The following is a 17,335-nucleotide window of genomic DNA, read 5'->3' as shown; positions in this document are numbered from 1 at the left end:
ATTTTTGCTGTCTCCTCCCTAAAATTGCCTCCAAATCAATGCAAGTAAAAAGATTCATCTGATTTATTTTTTAAACATCCCTTTTTTCTTGCTTCCAAATGTTGGCATTATGCCGTATATGTTGTTTTACTTCCCTGTGCTCAAGTAGAGAGCAGGCATGTCTGGAAATGTGTGTGTAATGAAAGAAATGTGTACTGGAAGTACCTATGATACTTAGTGTGTTTAATAGACAGGACAACTGTACTTTCCTGATAACTTGCATTGGTGTATAATGCATTTGGAAAAAAACGAAACTATTATCCAGTCTAACAAAATAAACCAGGCATCTTCCGCTTACTTTTGGAGTGTTGGAACGTGGTGATCCAGCCAAATATGGAGGTCATCTCCCTTGACATGCCATCAATTAAGCACTACGTTTACAGCTTTAGGCATGTCACTTCCAAATCATCGACATCATGCGTTTAAGTCTTATTAGTTTAACTGAAGCCAACAGACCCTTCAACATTAAATGCATTAAAGTGCTTGGTGCGCGGCTACCCAGATCTTTTGACTGGGTGTGAGTGTTTGATTGGTTCAGATGCTCCGTCCATTACCACCCCCTTTTGTACCGCTTTTGGCCGCCATAAGTGTGGCAGGGTATGCTCAGACGTGAGTCCCTTGCTCACTTTGCCACTGGATTCAAGCAAGCCGGGCTGAAGACGGCTAGAATGCCAGAAACCGGTCCTCAGAAGCTTGTTTCCGGTCCAGGGAAGGCATGGCTTGGCAGTTCGGGCTGGACTGTTCCCATGAGGCACAGGGTCAGATTGATTTGCATATAGCCATGTCTGAACTGGGGTGGCAGAGTGGGCTAAAGAACGGTGATGGATTAAACCAAGATCTTTTGACTGGGTGTGAGTGTTTGATTGGTTCAGATGCTCCGTCCATTACCACCCCCTTTTGTACCGCAGCGCACTAGTGTGGCATTCGGGCACTCCTGGTGGGGCTCGATGATGAAGCATGTCACCAACTAGGTTGGTGAATGAGGGCTTTCTGAATAACCTGAATTGGTTTTCCTCACAGGTAATCCCTACTGTGAGTGTCGTTACATGCTTGTTCTTCTCTGACCTCTACTGGTAATACACTCCTTTGTTGATTTCTCGATTTTTCTCGAGGGGAGTAGGAGTGTTTGTTCCAATCCCTTCCTCTCTTCTCTTGTTGTTACAAGGACGTCTCTCATAACCACATGTATCCCCCTCCAGTATCTTTGTATCTGTTCACACTCCCAGAGTATATGCATGAGGGTGGCAACCAGGCCACATTGTCGTCTGCACTCTCCCCCGCCCCATTCGTAGCAACTGTGGCCCAGTGATGTAGGTTCTATGGAGTATTTTTAGTTGGACCAATTGAAGGCGAGCAGAAATCGCCACCTCTCGAGGGGAGGCTAATGCCTCTCTCCACTCCTCATCATCAAGTAGTAGGCCGTCCCTCTCCCAGGACTCCTGCAATGCAACCAGTGGGTCAGGTGGATTATTGACTAGCTTTTTGTATGTCCGCGAGATGGCTCTCTGTGGGAGCAGACCATCTAGCAGTCTGTCCTCTAGTGGGGATAACTCTAGGAGGGAGGAACCTTTCTCTAAGGTCGTGGTCAGGGCATATCGGACCTGCAGATAGCGGAAGTACTCAGTGCCCGCAAGTTCGTATTATAGTAGTAATTGGCCAAAGCTAAGTATGTCCCCCTTCATCCAGAGGTCCCCGATCCGGGAAATACCAATCATGTCCCATTTGTCAAAACCCTTGGAGGAATTTAGACTGCCAAGTCTCTCTGAATCCCAAAGAGGGGTAGCCAGCGTCAGCTTGCGATCCCACCCCAGACTTCTGTTCACTGAATGCCAGACCTGGACCGAGTGCATGGTGGGGCCGGGTAATGAAAACTTCTTGGGACGTGCATACAGGGCTCTGTTATATATTCCCCCCGGCAGCAGCTATCTCTCCATGGCATAGCCTGGATCTTCTAGGTTGTGGTACGTGCCTTGGTTAATGGCGGCAAGGTGGGTCTCCCAATTATATTTTTTTAATGTCCCGGAGGCTAATATCACCATTGTACCAGTTAAGAACCAGTTTATGAAGCGCTAATCTTGGTTTCCCTTCCCATAACAACAGCCTCTGCAGCTCTTCAATTTCTTTAAAATGCCTCACTGGGACAGGGACAGGGCAGTTTTGTAGGGCGTACAAGAAACTGGGTAGGGACATCATTTTAAAGAGAGCGGCCCGGCCCAGCAGCGAGAGGGGAAGTGTTCTCCTGCCGGCTACATCCCAACTCAAGGGCTGTAGGGGAGGGAGCAGATTCCTTTCGTAGCAGAGCTTGGGGTCTGCAGTAACAAAGATACCCAGATACCGAAACCCATCCTTTACCGCTTACATTGAACAGCCCCGGGGGAGCGCCGGAGCTTCACCACTCAAAGTATAAAGCAGGGATTTACTCCAGTTGATGGAATAGCCTGAAAACTTGCTGAAGGATGGGAAGATGTCCAAGGCACATATGAGTGATTTCCTGGGCGAGGTCAAATACAGATGGATATCATCTGCGTAAAGCGAGATGCGATCTTCAAATTCCGCTGACCACCGCATTCCCTGAATAATAAGTCACGCCGGATCCAGGCAGCGAGGGGCACCAAGGAAAGGGCGAAGAGCAGGGGTGACACCAGGCACCCCTGTCTAGTACCTCGGCTAAGAATAAAGGGGGTAGATTGTTTATTATTCTCTGTCACCTGCGCCAGCTGGGCGGAATAGAGGAGTCTGACCCATGACATGAAGCGCTGCTCAAACCCCAGCTTGTGAAGGACGGCAAAGAGATAAGGCCACTCAATGGTGTCAAAAGCCTTGGAGGCATCCGAGGAAAAGGTCACCACATCTTCTCAGATAGTTCCGGCACTCCCAATCACTCCATGTACCCACCGCAAGTTTAGGGCAGTATTGCGGTGGGGCCTAAAGCCCGACTGGTCCAGTTGGACCAAGGCACTGATCACCCGTGTTAGGCGGGTGGCCAAGAGCTTGGTTGAGGATTTTTGGTTCTACATTTGGCAGGGAGATGGGCTGATAAGAATCCTACCTATCTCTGGAGTTTCCCTCCTTTGGGAGGACCACTATTGACGCTAGTCATTGGTCAGGTGGTAACTCTCCCTTTTCCCGACTTTCCTCATACATAGCTCTCTAGTGCGGGCCAGCTTGTCCGCACACAGTTTATAGAGCTCAATGGGTAACCCATTGGGGCCCATCACCCTTCTCGGCCGGAGCTACCTGACGGCATGCGCAATCTCGTCATTGGATAAGTCGCTATTTAAAAAGTTCCTGTCCTCCTCAGAGAGTACCGGGAGGTGGATGTCTTGGAGTAGGTTAGCTGAGTCCGTTTCAAGGAGGGACAACTGCGCCCGATAAACGGTACTATAGTGTACAGTTAATTCCTCAGCAATGCGGATGGTGTCCGTTAACCTTACACCTGAGTCAGCCTTCAGTTCAGGCACCAGACAACCCGCCCTCTCCTTCTTGTCCAACCAGGCGATTAGCTTCCCCACATTGTCGCCCCATTCATACACTCTACCGTCTCTCTCCCTACCCCAGGTTTTGGCCCGTTCTGTGACAATGGCATTATATTAATCTGTTTTCAATTGCAGGAGGTGTAAAGTGTCTAGAGTGTCTCTCCTAACTGAGTCTGCCTCTAAATGGAGGATCTCCCGCTCAATATCTTCAAGTTCTTTGGTGTTTTCCTTCTGAACTCTCGCTATTAGAGAGAGGGCTGCCCCTCTAATCACTGACTTGAATGTTTCCCAAAGGGTTAGGGGGGAGTCAACGGAGTCTAGGTTTTCCTGGAAGTAGAAATATATCGCCTTCAAAAGATCTTTGCGAACACTGGGGTGTCGCAAGTGCCAGGCGTTGATGGGTTCTTACCTTGTCAATTCTTTGGTCCCCTAGAACCAGCCGTGCCCATATCGGAGAATAGTCCGATTTATCTTGTTGATGTGTATGAATTGAGAGGCGGGCAGGAGTAAATAATCTATCAGGGAGGAGCAACGATGGGCACCCGAGAAAAAGGTGTATTGTGAGTCCCCAGGGTGAAAAACCCACCAGGCGTCCGAGAGGCAGAACGCCTCCAGGAAGTCAGGATGCCAGCCATTTGAAGGGCTCAGCGCATGGGGGGCTGCCGGTCAAGCTCCCACCAGCAATAGGCCCTCCGGCAGGGAAAGTAGCCGGGCCCCTAGATCTGCAAAAGTCCGACTCTGCAGCCCAGGCAGGACATACACCGATACCAATGTCAGTAGCCTACCCTCCCAATGCCCTGTGTTTGCGACATACCGCCCACAATCATCAGTGTGTGAGGACTGAACTGAGAAGGGGAAGGAATGCTTAGCCATAATTCCCACTCCCCTGGAGCCAGAAGTGAAGCTAGAATGTCCAAGGAGCCTGTACCCTCATCTTTTTAAGGCTTTACACGTATTACCGATGAGGTGCGACTCCTGAAGGAAGACAGCATCTGGGGAGTGCCGCCTTATGTATTGCAGAACAATTGTGCGTTTTACCTTGTCCCCCAGCCTTAGTAAGGTGAAACTTTTGTCCCAGGGCGTAACCATGGTTGTGAGTAGTGCAGAATATCGTCACCCAAAGCCATATGCATCAGTGAAGCTGACGTAACAACAAAGAGCAACCCCATACCGCCAACCCCCCAGTCCAACACCTCCCTCCCTGCCTCCCTTAACACCGAGCAAAAACAAGCCCTTTAAACAAACTGTGCAGAGTGCCTGTAGCCCCAAAAAGTTATAAACACTAGTTAACTGTGGGGATAAGGGCCCCCGCCCGACCCCTCCACCCAAAAAAGAAAAGGGGAAAAAAGCAACACAAGAAAATAGTCTTTCATTAGTAGGCCGCCAAAGTTCAACACTCAAGGATATAGAGTCATCAGTGTCAGCATATATAGTTCCGAGTTGAGGTACCACCAACAGGGCCCGGGACTAGAATAAGCAGGATACACAGGAGCTCCGAAGTGGGTTTAGACCACATTAGATTTGACATAACAAGAGGCGACGTTCATCACAAGGCTCAGCGTGGGTTGTATTCCCTGGCATCTCCAGCCCTCCAGCCAGTCGGCCACCGACTCTGGATGGTCGAAGAACCATGCTACCCCGTTTGCCTCTAGTCGCAATTTGGCAGGGGAGAGCATAGCGTATTTCGCCCCTTTGTCTCTCGAAGTCTTTTTGACCGCTAAAAACGATCGCTGTTACTTTTGCATGGCCTGCGTGAAATCCGGGAAGAAGGTGACATGTGAGTTTTCATACTTGAGAGGCGGTGAGTTCTGGCATTTTACAATATCGCATCCCGTCTCTAAAGTTCAGGAGCCTAGCCAAAATGGGCCGAGAAGGGGCCCCTGGCTTTGGTCGTCCTCCCGGGACCCCGTGGGCCCTTTCAACTACAAAAAACTTTGAAAGGCCCTTCGGCTTAAGGTGATTGAGCACAAGCTTTTCAACAAACAGGTCTGGCGTCTCCCCTTCCGATTTTTCTGGAATGCCTATGATGCGAACGTTGTTCCTCCGAGAGCGCCCCTCATAGTCATCCAGCTTGTCCTCTGCGTGTTTTTTGAAGGTTTGAAGAGCCTGGACTTCGATTTGGAGTTGCGAGACGTCATCCATGAGATTCCGCGCAGTAAGTTCCAGTTGCTTGACTTTCTTGTGCGTTTTAGCGAGGTCTGCCCTAATCAGAGTCACCTCCACTGTGATGGCGTCCATCCGTTGTTCCATGGAGGTGCGCACCCCCGCAGTGGCCTCCATTACGTCTCTAAGGGATAGTTCAGGGGTTTCACACTCCAACCCACCAGCAGGTTCAGTTCAGGCTGGGTTCTCAGGGACAGGGCCCTTGGGACAGGTATATTTGTCCAGCTTGCTCTGCAGCGTTGTTTTTAGAACCTTACCGCTTGCCATTGCGTCCGTTACAAGAGTATCTAGGCGGCGCAGTCCTATACTCAGTTGCGGGGTCCCCACCAAGTCTGCCACTGGAGGTCTGTCTGCAACGGTGTGAATCCAGGGCCCCTCTCTGGCGGCAAGCTGTTCCTCCCTAAGGGGCCCACAGGCACCGTAGGTCAAAAGCAGAGTCTCTTCTCAAGGCACTGCAGGATCCGGTCCCACCCCCGCAGGCTGTTACGGGAGTTTGGTCTCTCAGGCTTTGCTCCCTCTCCTGTCCACACCGTCTGCACTCGGGGGGGCCCTAATGATATGGATATAGGGCTCTGGCAGTGATTATCCTTCCCCCTGGGGGCCGCTCAACTCACCCCATCACCGATGGGCACCTCCGATTCGCGGTCCAGTGTGAGACAGCCTCTGAAGGCAGTGCAGGTAGACCGCCGCCTCACGGACCAGGCCTCAAGCCGCGGCTTAAATTAGGCGCGGGCCCGCACTTCTGCACGGCCACAGCAGCCCCAGGAACCTCGTCGGGACGCGGTTGAAGGTAGCGGGAAGGCCCCAGCCGGTAGAAGGCAGTGCTCTGTCCGCTCACGTTCGGCAGGGTCGGAAAGCAGATCAACTGGGTCTCAGTCCCTCGGGGCGGCCTCTCCCAACTTCAGGACTCGGATCAGTATAACGGATGGAGGGGTTTTATGCCGGAGGGTACGGAGCTACCTCAAAATGCGGCCATCATGCTGCTGCACGTAACCACGCCCTGTTTATTACATTATCAATACAAAAACTGATATCAAAGAAATCTAGCTGAAAAGGTAATAACACATAGAGAAGCCAAGAAAAACATCAAACAAACCCAGCAGGTGGGTGCTAGTATGACACCAGTAAAACATGTATGCCACCTTATAGCGGGTATCCAAGAACGAGCAATGGTAATCATATGTCCAGTGCCAAACAAGGATCCACCAATTTTATCCAGGGTCAAGGAACAGTAGCGCCAGCCTGGGCTAGAGGCACATGGTCACTATTGCACCCGTTCACTCGTCGCATTCGAAAGCATGCAGATTGACTCTACGCCAACAAACTATGTTACTTTAGGGCAGCAGGTAATCCTGTCTCAGTGGAAATAGGAGGAAATAGCACTGTAGTGTAGTTCCTATATTCCCAATAGGCTCTGCGCATTGGAATAATATATCCTATAGATTTGACGTAGGAGTGAGGTCAACTAGGTCTCTATCGAATATACTAAACTTAATTGTGTGTGTGCTAACTAACTCAGAGGTCACTTGAAACTTTCTCGAATACACCAGAAGGGATTAGTTTCTGACAACCGCATAAACGGGACAACTTTGTTTCCCAAGAATAGGAAAGATATTTTTAGAGTCGCAGAAACAATAGATAACTATTTTACTCAGTCAATCGTGCATGCTTAGTTGCAACAGAGGTGCAGAGAAATAGAGAGACGGGTGTTTTCAATGCAAAGGGTTTATTGAACAGTCTTCTTTCTCATGCAAGAGAAGTGAACTGCTACAATCGTTAGGCAGACTGCAAAGTATAATGCGTACTGCGTAAACAGTAATATGAAATAATACTGTAAGAGCATTGTATGGTTTCTAAGCCATATAAAAATACATGCATAAATAACAGACTAAAATACTCAACTGGTGCTTCTAAAATACATCTACAAGTAAGTGTTGTTTAGCATTGGTTTAGTTTTGCCAAGAATCTACCAAAGGTTTCTCTAGGTTCTAATCAGCTCCATACCTTGTTAGAATGAAGGAGGTGTGGTATCTCGTCTTGGGACTCGATTTCCCAACACCCCGTAAGGGGAGCCGGAAACACTGGAGCTGGATTCTCGCCAGGAGAAAGGCAGCTTCCTGATCAGTGCGTCAGCTGGAGAGTCAGCTTCCTTTGGCACTTGCTGTAGTGAGCTGCGTTGGGCAAGTAGGTCTTCAAACTGCTCCGAACCACCGTATCTTGCTAGAGCAAGTGAATGTATATTTATACCTTGAAGGTGTTTAGGAATGCCATAGTTTGACTTAGTCAGGCATATGAATGTCCGGAATGAACCCCTGGGGAATATTTGTTCATTGTAAAGTAACTGAGTACTTGGAGAAATCAATATCCAAGCAAGGGGAAGTTGCCTAACTGCTTAAGCCGGTTTTCCAAGAAATCGTTGTGACGTTTGGTGAACGAATGGAAGTAGCCATGCCTGTATTTGGGTAGCATGGGCTTTGCCTAAATAAGGGCTTGATTTCTATACCTATATAAGGGCAACGAGAATTGTACCTATATAAGGGCATGAATCGGGAAAATTCTATCGGAGCCAAAACTTCCACACAACACCCACTCCACTTCTAAACACGTTAAACATATCTAAACATGATGTGCTTAACCCCCCCCCCATACATAAAAATGCATTGGTACTGGTTGTACATGAAAAGAGCACTTGTGCTGTACGCATTTAAAGCAATGTTTCATTCTAAGCATATATCGGTGACCTTTTCAAAATGCTATCTGAATGAATCACGAAAATACATTGTTGAAATGGCTCGTAAATACAGAAAAGAAAAGGTGCTGAAATCATTTTATGTCATAATACATATAACTGTTGGTATGTGGACAAGGTCAAATATTCTCTCTGAAAATTGTCAAAGAATTCTAGTTCTCTATGAATAGTTCTACTTTAAGCAGATCACTTTGTGCCAAAAAATGAAAAATACAAATTTAGAAAACAAAAATTAATCATAGCAAAAAGAGTTCCAAAGTTAGAACTTTGTTTTGAAAAAATAAAGGTCGAATTCAGAGTCTCTCAGAACACTGTGTGCCAATTTAAAAGTCAGTGTTATTGTTTGGAGAAAACATCAAGGGCCCGATGTAGGTAAACTCCAATTTACCACTTCTTAAATACCGAATCATACCGATTCGGTATTTAAGAAGTGGTAAATTGGAGGGGGGGAGATGTGGGTATTTCAGAATCGGTAAATACCGAATCTGTAAGATTCGGTATTTACCGATTCTGTAAATACCGAATCGGTATCCCCCATTGATTCCTATGGGCCTTGAAGCCCATAGGAATCAATGTGCATTACCGAATCGGTATTTACCGATTCGGTAATTACCGATTTCTGCAAGGGTGCAGGGGGTGTCACTTTGACACCCTCTAGCACCCCCAATACTGGCTTGTGTGCCATGTGGCACACAGACATGCCCTAAGGGCATGTCTGTCTGTCACATGGCATAGGTGTGCATGCACACATGTGCATGCACACCTGGATTCGGTATTTTAACACCCAAGTGGATTGGGTGTTAAAATACCGAATCTGAAGGGCCTGTGGGACTGAAAGTAGTCCCACCTACATCCCGAATTTTAAAACTCGGTAAACTTACCAATTCGGTATTTTTCAAATTCGGTTATTTTACCGAATTGGTAAAATACCGATTCGGACAAAAAAAGGTCCCCTACATCTCAAAAGGCCAAATACCGGTCGGAAACGGCCGAATTCGGCCGTTTCCGACCGGTATTGGCCACCTACATCGGGCCCCAAATCTTCTAAGTTTGTAAAGAATGAATCTACTATTGTAGATGAAAGTTGGATACCCTCGTTAAGAAGATTAATCGCACATAGATGTGAAGCATCGCCGTCAGCATTATTCGCATTAGCAATGTTGGAATCAGATGGTACTTGTGCGCCTGTCGCTTCTCGTACCGCACGTCAGCATGTTGCGTCTGTGAGATCCCAATAAATGCCGTCATCAGAATTGGTAGCCGTTGGGGACAACACCATGCATGAGCCGTCACTGGTCCAAGCAAAGTATCAACATCCGTTGGCATGACTGATGGGAGTGTCAGACAGATGTCTAGCATGCATTCTTCTCCGCAAAGCAAGCAGCGCAGAACAGGTAAGATGCAATCTTGCCAAATTGGTCTGAATGACAGAAACCATGTGGTATTCAATTCTCTTAAACAAGTTAATCCCAAAACTTGGACTATGCACTCACAACACTTCATCGCCAGTAGAGTGGTCTCCACGGTGAACTGGGTATCGCTGGTGACTTGGCTTGCCATATCGAAGCAGTAGGAACCAAAATAGTGTCCCTGCAGCGAGTCCCCAAATGAGAGGCAATCCGCCAAACACAGAGTGCACGAAGTTTGGAAATATTCCTAGGGCTGCTTCAAAAGGTGCTAACAGTCCCGAAAAAATCGTCTTAAATACATGTACAATACCGCTCGTATCAGGCATGTTTAAGATACGACTTAACATTTCTGAGAAATGTATAGGCCAATGTGTAGTTAAAAGGGCATGTATCTCTGCAGAAGTCCTTGCGACTTGCAGATCATAGGTCTCTTTGGCGGAGGTCAATGGCAGAGTATTCTGTAAAAGAATGGCTTTCATTCTGCTTAAAGTATCAATTCATATAGAAGAGATGTTCAGTGAAGGCCATAACGGCGACTCCCGGTCTGTCTTGGTTTTTGGAAACCATGCTTGCATACAGCAAGTGACCCTGGCTGACACAGTTACGATATAGGGTAAACTTGGCAACATGCCACAGCAACTGTGATCATTCAACATGAGGTAACTTCCATTAAAAAACTGTCCAAATATTGGATCAATCACTGCAGCTGGTGAACCTTGCAGGTGGCAGGATAAGTTGTTAGAGGAACCATCACAGGTCCGTGAAAATTAATACCCTGACAAAGGAGAGAACCTCTTAGTGTGTTTTTACAATTGTTACCACTAAGAAACACTTTTCCCCCCACTCCAACATCTGTGTGTGTATGGTAATTCCAAGGATGTCTTGATGACCCAACCTTTCATATGTGCCTGCTGGTATATGTTTTAGGCAATACTGAAAATGGAAAATTTTAACCGGCAGAGTGATTGCTCCGTGTATTATCCATTCAGTGGCTGGCTTTTCAGCGACTTTAAATGGCAATCTTTCCAGTTTTTCAATGCTCAGCACCGTATAGTCTGCTCCCCTCTTTGCCAGTTTGATCTGTTTATCAGTGGGATTGAATTCTGAAAACAGTGACATGGTGTTGATTAAACGCCAAGGCACATAGCCTGAACGTAGGTTTTTTAACGTCCAGCCTAATAGCATTATAGAACGTAATTGCGACTGACCATGTTGCAGCATGACCATTATGTCTATGGCAGAGGATACTATGCTGTCCAAAGAATATATCCTGGACGACAGAGTCGTTAACCTGTTGGCAACTACAGAGAGAAATTTCTCTAAATGAATACAATCAATTTCTCGTATTCGTTCTGTAGTCTCTGCTTGCGTAATCTTCCATGCTTCATTATACATTGCATAGATATCGGCATATATAAAACGTTTATGACGAGGTTTAGTAGGTCCTTGCAAGAAGTCCCTTAGATCAGTGCCATCTTTAAGTAAAGATACGTGTTGTTTTACATCTTTTAGTGTAATGTGTGTAGCCACTCAAGGCACAGTTTCCCTACACTGTATGTTGTTACTATTCCTGAATGCTGTCTCTGAAAATATCTTGGATCTGGCCTAGTAAATGTGAACCCTTGTGTCTTATTCAGGAATCTATCTTGACAGTTTGTGTCTGTGGGCCAGATTAACAATTTTTTCCAATCTGGATCTGCTCTGTTGTGATGCAAAATAGTATGGACGTCGACCTCCCCCTCTGAAGTGTTACTGCTATCAGGTGTAGGTATGGACAGATTGTTTAAATCTTTTATCTTGGCTAACCCAAGACAAGATGTCTGTTGGACAGTGTCATTCAAAAACATAATTTGCTCTAGGATAATGGAGGCTCTATATAAGGCTTCTAATCCCTGCACTTGCCAGTCTTTTGCGCCCCAGACAGCTTTTGTCTCAATGTTGTCTTTCCAAAAGTCGAAATCTAATGAGGACAGCTGAGCATAAAAGGCCACAGAATAAATGTGCTTGGTATTTGTCAACATACTCTTCATTCCTGTCCTATTAACATTTTTAAAGTAAAATGATTCTGGATTTGAAACATTAAAACCTGAAAAGTATGGACATTTGCCATAAAACGTATTTGAGCTACCCTTTGGTGGCGTCGGACAATGTTCCCATTAGTTATATTTCAGTACATTTCTAGGATTTGCAGATTTGTGCAAGAAATGATGACCATAGTGATTATAACAGTACATTGCTCATAATCTGATGAACTTTCTAAGTAATCATGATTTGTAAATTTTGCAGACATTTCTAAGTCTGACATCATATTATTAACAGTCTCAAAGTCCCAATCATCAGAAAAGGTACTAGATGAAACAAAGTAATTCAAGGAAATATTGAACTGGTGTGGAATCTTTAACAGCTCCGACGGGCCAAAAATGTCATATTCAGTTCTGCCCCAAACAATACCACCAGGTATAGGAACGGCTGTGATGTTCACTGATGACAAGTCTTTGTTCACGATGAGGAGATTTATGTGGCTTGAGTAGTAAGTTGATGTTCTTACTTGCTGTGTCCTTTTTAACGTATCTTCCATTTATCAGCATTCCCAAAGGTATTACCAGAGTCAACCAAAGTAGAAGAAAAAGTACACCCAACACAATCCAAAGTTCAATCCATGGTGAAACCAGATAAGTATTTTCCAGGTGATGAAAAAGTTCAGTTGCTTGTTCTTTGAAAGTTCTTTTGGCTGGCTTTGTTTCAGGCTCGCTCGGCTCCTCAGAAAACATATCAAAGTTAATGAAATAGCCAGAGGCAGTTCTGTCAATTGTTGGGATTGCATCAGGATTAGTTGAAATCACTGGAACCACTTGTTCACTTGTTACATTTGTATAGTCAGATGCTATTTCATTGTAGACAGGCGTTTCTTGACGAACTGTTATTTGGGTTTCAAGAGGTACAAGTTCCATGGCTTTGTTGCATAGTCCTTCTTTTCGCACTGCAGATTCTTCAAAGGTGATGAGTCTCTCAGTTTGAACCTCTTGGATAGTAGCCAGATTAGGGCGTCTGCTACAATGTCGAAGTCCACTTGGCCTACTGCTTATGAGCGGCCAGATAATGTGGTTTGACCAGGTCGATGGACATGAACCTGTTCTCCTTCTTTCCAGCAAGGGGCGGCAGTAATGCTGTTCTTGATCTGTGGATTGCACGGACAGGTACTGGTAAGAAGGCCCAAATTCCTTCTTGTCCGCGATCTTTTCTCTGACTATATCCCCAATCTTTGGAATCCAGACAGGCCTTGCTGGGACGGTCAGTTTCTCTTCAGTGGTTGTTGGCTTAAGGAACACGTTACTTTATTTCGTTCTTATTTCATTTAAGTCCTGCAAAACTGCCAAACGATCTTTGATATCAAAAGGTTTTTGTTGTACCACTGAAGTCTGACAATCGAGATCTGAAATTATCATTCTGGTTCCAAAATGGATTTCATATGGAGTGATACCCCTAGAGAACTTCTTGGCAGATTGTTAAGACTACGTTGGGCATTTATTAGATGTTTGACGCACCCGTCACCCTGAGCCTAATACCCTAGCTATTATAGATTGCTTTGTGTCCAGTTTTTTTCTCTCCACTACCGAATTTCCCTCAGGATGGAATGGACTCGAGTACCGCAATGCAACGCCCGATTTGGCCGTGGCCTCCTTGTAAGCTCGAGAGCTAAACGCAGGACCCTGGTCAGAATGTAGCGTGCAGACTGTGTATGTGCCAATAAAGACTCGCAAATCTTTTATAACAGTTCGAGCATCAGCCGAGCGCTGAGGCCACATCCAAATTAATTTTGAGCACAAATCCACTGCGACCATGATATATTTATAGTTACATCCCTCTGTAAGGGACCGCAGTGATCCAGGTAAACGCAAGCTAATGGTTTGTCTGAAATTAATAGGGGCGTCTGCGCATGCCGTTTCACTATAGACACTTTCATCTTCTGACAGATTTCACATTCCAAAACATAGTTTCTGGTTTGTTTCCTTATGCGCGGCCACCAGTATAGCTGTTTTAATAATGACACTGTGGCAGAAACACCTGCGTGTGCAGAGGCAAGCCCTTCATGTGTTGCTAAGATTAGTCCTAATATTTGTGGAACCGCATTCGTCCATAGGGATGTCTGCGTGTAGGTAGTCTAATGCTGTCTAACAATGGTCTCTGTACTGGGCTGGCTACACTGTAGTCCGGTATCTGGTGGCGTTCTCTGCTGCGATCTCTGATTCAGTCATGGCAATTAATTGCAAATGTGTGAATGTGGGCATTCATCCCTGGCCACCAGTACGTCTCCTTTAATTCTAGTATAGATTTAGAGATCCCTTGATGTATCAGACCCTCTCCTAAATGTGCTTTGTGTATCAAAGCTACTCCGTTTCCTGTTTGGAATTACCCTATCCCCCACTCCAGAGATTGGAGCAAAAAGAACGGAGTTTGCATCAATTATATATGATTATTTGAGTGGATAGTTTTGAGGTAACGTTGCACCGCTGCCTTTGCTTGTGGCATTGACAGCTAGCATTATTTCACTGTCTATTTTCGCTTTTGAATGAGTGATTGCTGCTATGGAAGCCGTTTGCACAGCTGCCTTCGCGGCTTCATTAGCCAATGAATTCCCTGCAACGTGAACGCCATCACGTTGATGACTCAGTGTATGTATCACTTAAGCCTTTTGTAGTTCTTGTCGTAACTGAACTACTAGTTCCCAAAGCAACTTATGCTTGATTGTGCCACCTTTTGCATCTTTGTAACCGTTTTGCATCCAGTTTTGCAAGTATTCATTGTAAGATTGGACGCAATAATACGAATCGCACACTATGAGTGTTGGGAATTCGCGATCAGTATTTTTAAGCGCCATCTTGAATGCTTGTAGTTCAGCTCGCTGAGCTGTACAATCTCCTAGAGATTGAGTTTTAGTGACCATAGGTTGGAATTTGCCATCTCGCCAGCGACCTTTAACGATCGCGCACGCTGCACTTTAAGCTTGTTTACCCACCCGTAGCGGGTTGGGCTTATCCGTCAGTATAAATTCTACATTCATACTGCTCTAGAGGCAAAATTTCAGTAGGCAGAGGACATTCTTGTTAGTATTGTAGAAATGCTTGTGTTTTCAAGTAAGGGTCAAAAACTTATTCGACGTCTGATGCAGCAAGATAATTAACCCATTGTATCCATCTTGGATGTAAAGCTTTAGCATTGGGAATGCTCGCTTTTGTCACTGCCTCTAAGGCAGGTACAGGTGTAACGACCATAATGCGTTTACCCTGTGCGAGGTCTCCCTTTTGCTACTGCAGTTTGAAACGCTTTCAAATTTTTTCGATAGAAGTGAATTTCATTTCTGCTTGTGTGTACAAATGTGATTTGTAAGCTATTGGTACTTTTTCTCCTGCATTAAAGGTTAAGTATGTGAATCCGCATTGTCCTGGAATGATTCGGATCACCAAGTTGCGTAGGTTTACGCGTGTTTGTAAATGTTTTGTTGCTTACATGTCTGTTTGCAATGAACGCAACATTTCTGTGTGTTTTTGTGTCCTATTAACTGTTTTGAAATCAGGTTTGATTAATTTGTAGAGAGGTTTAACCCTTTTTGCGTAATTTAGAATGTAAATTCCTCCGAAATTCAGGAAACCTAGAATAGACTGTGTTTTTCTGCGTTTTTGGAGGTTGGAGCAGTGCAGATTTCTATAGAAAGTTTGCTGCCAGGCCTTTTCCTTCACTTGATAACTCATCCTAGGAAAAGGACGTTGAGGTAGGCAATTCTTGATTTCCTAAAATTTAATTTATACCCTTCAGAGGCGAAGCCCAATATAATGGTGTTTACCCTGTTCAAGTGCCTATCCAAGTCATCGTCTGTTAGATAGATGTCCTCTACATATGATAAAGGTTCATCATCATACGTTTGTAGTAACTCTGTTACCCTAGCTGAAAATAACCCTGGACTATTCTTGAATCCCTGAGGGAGACGACAGAAGTGACGCTGTATCCCCATAATTGAGAAAGTGGTCAAATACCTACTTTCTGGTGCAATGTTTTAACAGAAGAAACCGTTAGAAATATCTAATGTGGTTTCATATTTTTTGCACACAATGTTATTCATTAGTGCTGCACTGTGCATTTTGTACTGCAAAAGTTTTGCATCAAGAGTTTAAATGTCTGTAATCCAATTCTAGACGATATGTATTGTCTGGTTTGGAGACCGGAAACAAAGGATTGTTCATTGACGAGGTGCATGTTTCAATCACCCCTTGGTATTCAAGTTGATCTAATATCTCCCTGACCTGTTTTTTAGCTTCTTGCTCAACTGGGTACTGCCTTTGTGCAGTTTTGTGATTTTTCAATTGGGTGTTATGGTGAGGAGAATCCTCATCCCATCCTACATGATTTTTTTTATAATGCAGGAGCCTGGGCCACTGCCCATTTCCTGGCATAAGTATATTTTAAATGAATTGGAATGTGGTTGGAGAAGGCTGGCATAATGATGTCTTCGCCATATGGGCATACCCTGACAAATTGTGGTGGCCAGTCTTGTTCAGCTAGAAGAATGTCATTACCCCGAGAGAGCCGCTCTCAAAAGAGTGCTCTTATTTTGCTTGTTATGTCCCCCTCCATCCGAAGTGTTACTTCATATAACTTATGTGGGACACTAACCCTGGTATCTGCCGTTTCCACTTGGATGAACTCATTCAATCCACTGTCTCCAGATGATCCTTCAAGTTCTTGCGAGCTACGGTGACTTCTACTGCGCTGTCCAACATTGTCTGAGCCCAATCCCCGTTCTTGAGTTGTGTCCTCAAGATCCTCAACATGTCTGATTTTTAGACCTGCTACCTTCTGTTTGGTGAATTGAGTTTTCTTATTTTTCTGAACATGTTGATCGTCTTTGGACTTCACGCGTTCTTCCTTGTTCTCTGACCGTCCTCTTCTTTCAGATTTCTGTGACTAAGTCTGAAAGGTACAAGAGGAACGTGTATCAGTATCTTGATATCTATCAGGTTTTCTCAAATTATCCCTATTCCTGAGGTTATACCTCCTTTCAGAGGGCTCCTTTTGAGGAGACCTACCTCGGTATTGAGAACGCTTCTCTTTAGAAGTTTGTTTGTAATATTCCCACTTCTTTTTGGGAGGAGTAGAAGTGTTTTTAATAAAGACCTTTTCAGGACTTTCTGACAGTTGGGGTTTAACTGGTTTCCCACCCAAGCTGTCTCTGCCTAATTCTTCATAGGATTTTTCAATTATTCTGGCCAGTTCATGTGGTTGCTCAGTTACATCAAATTCTCTTAACCTTTGGCGGATCGCCACGGATGCTGCTTCACCTTTAATATTAGCTAATATTATTGTTGAGACCTGTTTGAAATCTTTCAGTAATGTCATACCTAGATTTAGAGCAGGATCTGCCCCGTATTAATTTTTAATCTGTTTCAGGACGTCTGGTATTACCGCCATAGACAGAACACCATGTGTTTTAGTGTAGATTGCAG

General features: G+C 45.2%; 1 protein-coding gene across 1 annotated transcript in view; it reads left to right on the top strand.

Moving 5' to 3' along the window:
• SLC39A6 (solute carrier family 39 member 6) overlaps positions 1–17,335 on the top strand; it is a 376,217-nt gene that overhangs the window by 109,747 nt on the left and 249,135 nt on the right. The gene's annotated exons all lie outside the window — the stretch shown is intronic.

This window comes from Lissotriton vulgaris, chromosome 4_1 (genome assembly GCF_964263255.1).
Source record: "Lissotriton vulgaris chromosome 4_1, aLisVul1.2, whole genome shotgun sequence".
Lineage (NCBI taxonomy): Eukaryota > Metazoa > Chordata > Amphibia > Caudata > Salamandridae > Lissotriton > Lissotriton vulgaris.
The sequence above is the reverse complement of the archived record's forward strand: the minus strand, read 5'-3'. Positions and strand labels throughout refer to the sequence as shown.